The following is a 6,000-nucleotide window of genomic DNA, read 5'->3' on the forward strand; positions in this document are numbered from 1 at the left end:
CACTATATCTAACATACAATCATCTATATCTCGCGCTATCTCTTTTCCACCAATTATCATGATTCGATTTCGATTGAGTTCGTTTGAGTTTCGAGTTTCGATTCGATTGATCACCACATATAACATAAATAAACATGCACAAGTAACACATAAGGCACATACACACGTATATTAATACCAAAATTCGCGTAATTCGAGTCTCGAGTTCGATGATGATAAGATTAGCTCGATTACTGACTAAGTGACTTTATCGCATTGTTACTTCCTATTATTCACAATCGTAAAGCGGTTCGCATCGATAAATAAACCTCGATTAATTCGATTGCAATTAATTACTCCACATAATACAACTAACGTAATCATAAACATAAAATAGACTAACTACGGTCAAAGGAGTCAATCTTGACTTTGACTTTGACTTTCGGTAACACGGGGTGTTACACTAATAAACAGTCATTTTTAACATTGCCCTAAATGAGGTGAAATAAAATAATTTGACAAATACTAAAACTATTAACTTCAATCGATCATCATTATGAAAATCAGAAGTATAACACATAGAACAAACACCCAAGAACCGAACATAGAGGAATGACTGATCAAACATCAAACATACAATCGTAGTATAATAAATTACCAGAAGAAAAGATTTTAGAAGAAGAAACTGTTCGATTGATGCATATAGATTACCTGTGGATTGACTTGGCAAAGACCTTGAAGAAACCTGTCTGTTCGTTCTCGCAATTTAGTTCCGGAAGATGTAAATGTTCGATTGAATGTTTGTTTAGGGCTATATTTCAAAGACAGGTTCTAATGGGCTTCAACCCACAAGCCCATTGACAGCTTCTAATCAGATTCAACCCACAAGCCCATTATGAAATTGGAATATTTACAACCTAAACTGAATAGGTCTTTTATTGAATTATACAATTACAATGGACCTTTACTGAATTTTACACTAACAATGTGTCAAAAAAAATTAAGGTCATATATAAGAAGTTATTAGACAACATAAAATTAGGTCATGCTTTCATTTTAGACAAAATATTATCAATTACTTACCTTATTTTCTATATCAAACATGTACACAAAAACAAACTGTCTTTAACATTGTTTTATAAAGATATGTAACTAAACACAAAGAATTTAAATAATATATTATAATATGTTTTTTAGTATTTGATTCCGATCGTTATTAAACAACCCGTGTATTCACACGGGTGTACAACTAGTTAATTTTAATTTAATATACTTAGAAAAAGTGAACAAGTTCCTACCACTCCATTCCTTGGCTCATTGCATATTGTATTGTTTTGTCTTTACATATTCCATTTCTATATTTTATGATTTGTCTTTACATATTGCATTTTTATCTTTTTAAATGAAAAAGTAACATGCACCTAAATACAAATCCTTGTATTTCACTTTGTAAGATTTAAATTAGGAAAATTCACGAAAATAGCCATTGACAAACAAGATTTTCCAATCTAATCATCTGAGGCGTCTTCATCAGGGGCGGACCCTCTCTATGTGGGTCGAGGTCCACGGACCCTGATGTTTTTTAAAATTATACTAGTGACGTTATGTTTAGTTTTTCAAGGACCCCATAAGAATATATAGATGGAACCCATAGTAACAAAAGAATGCTTGGTGTGATGGTTAATCCCTTGTCTTTTATCTAAGAGGTTACAAGTTTAATCCTCAATGTACATTTTTTTTATCCATTTTTTATAAATTCCCCTCTGGCATGATAAGAATTCGAGGGCTTAACGTTCCGTATTTTCGTACTTGTTCATACTTCATTTCAATAATACTTGTAATCCGAGACAATTGATCATAATGAAAAAAAACATATTTTATATTAATCATGTTAAACTCATACTTGTATATTATGCAATCAATCACCAAATACGCGTTTGTTTAGGCAAAACTGAACCATACTTTAAGTTTATATTTGCTTTGAAATGTGATTATACGTGTTTTACACTTATATACACCTTAAATACCCAAAAACATGCTTAATTATGAGCTTTTAGTACAAACTGATGGAATAATCAAACTCTAGGGGCCAAACTTTCAAATTTGAAAAGTTTATTGAAGTTCTGCACATTCGCATGACCATGTACTTGACATTGCATGACCATGCATCTGATCTGCATGACCATGCGAGCACGCATGACCACCTGATCTGCATGACCATGCAGGTCTATTACCTAGCTACAAGTTTTAATGCTTTTAACCACTTTTGCAAAATAGAATGCTTGGTGTGATGGTTAATCCCTTGTCTTTTATCTAAGAGGTTACAAGTTTAATCCTCAATGTACATGTTTTTTTATCCATTTTTTATAAATTCCCCTCTGGCATGATAAGAATTCGAGGGCTTAACGTTCCGTATTTTCGTACTTGTTCGTACTTCATTTCAATAATACTTGTAATCCGAGAAAATTGATCATAATGAAAAAAAACATATTTTATATTAATCATGTTAAACTCATACTTGTATATTATGCAATCAATCACCAAATACGCGTTTGTTTAGGCAAAACTGAACCATACTTTAAGTTTATATTTGCTTTGAAATGTGATTATACGTGTTTTACACTTATATACACCTTAAATACCCAAAAACATGCTTAATTATGAGCTTTTAGTACAAACTGATGGAATAATCAAACTCTAGGGGCCAAACTTTCAAATTTGAAAAGTTTATTGAAGTTCTGCACATTCGCATGACCATGTACTTGACATTGCATGACCATGCATCTGATCTGCATGACCATGCGAGCACGCATGACCACCTGATCTGCATGACCATGCAGGTCTATTACCTAGCTACAGGTTTTAATGCTTTTAACCACTTTTTTCACCTCCATTCTCCTCCAATCACCTTCTAACTCAATTATAACTTAACTCTAATCCTCCTCTATAAATCCAAGCCTTCTCTAACACATTTCCACTTTCCACAACCTCATTTCACTCTTAAACACTCTAAGAATTTCAAGAAAACTCCAATTTCGGCAGATTATTACAAGTTGAAACTTGTGAGTTTTAACTTGCTTCTTCAACCCCTTTTCTCATTTCTTGATTTATAACTCCTTGGATAACCTCTAAAGATGTTACCCAATGTTCACCAACGTGTAACAAGGTGGTACATCACTTATATGAGGCTCTAAAGTGGGTTCAAAATTATGTTTTGGAGTAAAGTTTATAACTTGTTCTTGTTTACATTCATCTTGTGGGAATCTTGTGTCAAGCCTTGTCCCCAACTAATGTTGTGGGGGCTTATGTTAAGACAAATTTCCAGAAGTTATGAGGTTCTTAATCTCCAAAACTTTATGCCCTAAAGGTCTCAAGTGACCTACAAAGTGTTGGAACCATCCAAGCTTTCAATCTTTAATGTTGAAAGACTTGTGTTTTGGTGAATGTGTGAACTATGGAAGCTTTGGCCCTCCAACTTTGTTCCGCTACCTCACTTGTTGATTTTTTATCTTCATACCACTAAATCTCAAACAATTTCCTACAAAGGGACTAGGCTACATCACGTCCCCAAACACTTTCCATGTTTGGGATGCACGCATCTAGCTAGCTCAGTTGGTTATTTGTAGATTTAGTATGTTTAAGTTCTTATTATTTTCATATTCATGACCAACCGAAATCATCAACAAGTTGATGATTTTGTGCTTTGGTGAATCATATAATGAGGTAAAATGGATGGAATTCATCCTATCTCCTTGCATGATTATTCTCATGGCACTTTAATTCACTTTCATAATATGTTAACTTTTAAATTCTGAATTCAATCCGTTAAACAAAAACCACAACTCACACACCTTCGTTTTCCCTCTTAGGGTAACTTCGGTGTTCCAAAAACTCAAGACTCGTCAAACTCACTAAGTAGAAATACTTTGCAAACCATGAGTATACATGACCCTCTTTTCGTTTTTGTAACACCTTGCTTTTTGTAACTTTCCTTATTTAGCAAGTTTTATGTACTTTCCATTTATGGAAACTTGTATTCCTTTGTATTCGTACTTCATTTCATGCGTTGTAATCCGAGACTTGAATCATAATGAAAATTCTATCTTTTATATACTTGTGTTATACATCATTCATAAATACTTGTCGATTATTCATGTTACATACATACTTGATACCTTTTTCATGCGTATTCATACTTATTATACATACAAAATACATTTATACATTCCTTTATTCATGCACAACACATATACATTTCAATTATACGCTTAAAACCTTCGAAAACCCGCAAAGTTTGAACATTGGGCCTTGGACCTGGCACTTTCGTGCGAATGGGCCCGGACCAGTTCGCACGAGGCGCATCTGCACCAAACTGCCACTTTTCCCCTATAAATACAAGGCCATCTCCTTCACTTCAAACCTTCAACACCCGAAATTCTCTCTCGAGCTATCATTAAGCTGTTCATTCGGATCATTCTCTCAGCCATTTTAAGTGAGTTTTAACTCGCAAATATCTGATTTCACCTTTAATCTTCTACTTTTCTTCTATTTTCTCAAACTTTTTACAAGATTCTTCACGAATCTTCACAGGGCTTTCCAGATCTGCTTTTAGCAACTGGTACGAACTTTCAAACTCGGTTGAGGGCCAAGTTGAAGGTGAAGTAATCTTTCAAAAACCTTTTTACAAACTTTCTAAACTTCGAACTCAGTTGGATCTGAGGTTCTACGAGCTCACAAGCTAAGTCAATAGCTGTGGATTCAAGTTGGAGCCAATTTCAGTTGAGTAAGTAACCAGTTCAAACAAAACCAAACTGATTTACCTAAGAAATAGTCATAGTCGCTCGAATGATAAGCACAGTCGTCCGAGAGGGACATGTGGCACCCGAGGAAAACCCACGGTTATTTTGATTTATAACTTTACCTCTATTTGATCGCTTATCAAATTTCGGGACGAAATTTCTTTCAAGTTGGGGATGATGTGACAACTTGTAAATTCAACAGTCTTCTCTACGTACTGCTTCCTTGTTTCACTTTGTGTTTAGTGTAACTCGTGTGTTTACTATCTGTACAATTAAAATGTTTGGTTACAAGTGAATAGTTGCAAGTTGGTGTAGTTATATGTATGTTTTAATGTCTTAAGCTCGGTCGCACATTCTAGTCGAGTCACACTTCTCACTTGGGCCAAACACTTTCCTCTTGCCTTTGAATATCCTCGGCCCACTATCCAATAGTCAGAACTGGGCTCGGCCCATGTACCTCAGATACATACGCACACGATGTGTGTGGGGATTTCAATTATCTCAAGCACACACAAAGTAGCAAAACCATAGTTCATCTCCACATTGGATGGCGACTTCAGTCTCCTTCAGCGGCAGCCTCCTCATCCTCGAAGCATTCATAGATCGACACCCTCTTTCCCTCGTTCTAACCGTCTTGCACACTCATCACTTCTCGGTTAGTTATCCTCCCTGTTAATGAGTCCTTTGTTGTTGTGATTGATTATGATTTCTTGTGATGATTGTTATTTGATGAAATGGCCATGAAAGTTTATGACTGAATCTTTGTAATAATCGAATTGTAGATGTTGGTTATGATCTAGGGTTCGCATGATGTTAATGGTTCGATTGCTATGATAACAGTTTCATGAACATAGGGGAATGATATGGAACTGATTGTGTGTGATTGCATGATTCTTGTGATCGATAATCTGTTAGGAATCATATATATAATAGGTTTGTTAGCAAGAATAAAACTGAGGGCAGTGTGATGCGTGTTTCGTGAACAATTAAATTGCTAAACTAATGATTATGAATTATGATCAAATGTGATAGTGAATTGTTATTTGGTAAATTGTGATGCGGATTTAGAGATTGAACATGCTAGTTGGTTCGAATAGAACATTGTTATAATGATCATAAATTGTAAGTTCATGATGCTAGTGCATAGATTCGATTTGAATGATTGCCATGTGATACTAACTGTTGAATAATATTGGAAAGATAATTAGGGTTCTTATGAATC

The sequence above is a fragment of the Helianthus annuus genome, chromosome 2, assembly GCF_002127325.2.
Source record: "Helianthus annuus cultivar XRQ/B chromosome 2, HanXRQr2.0-SUNRISE, whole genome shotgun sequence".
In the NCBI taxonomy this organism is placed as follows: Eukaryota; Viridiplantae; Streptophyta; class Magnoliopsida; order Asterales; family Asteraceae; genus Helianthus; species Helianthus annuus.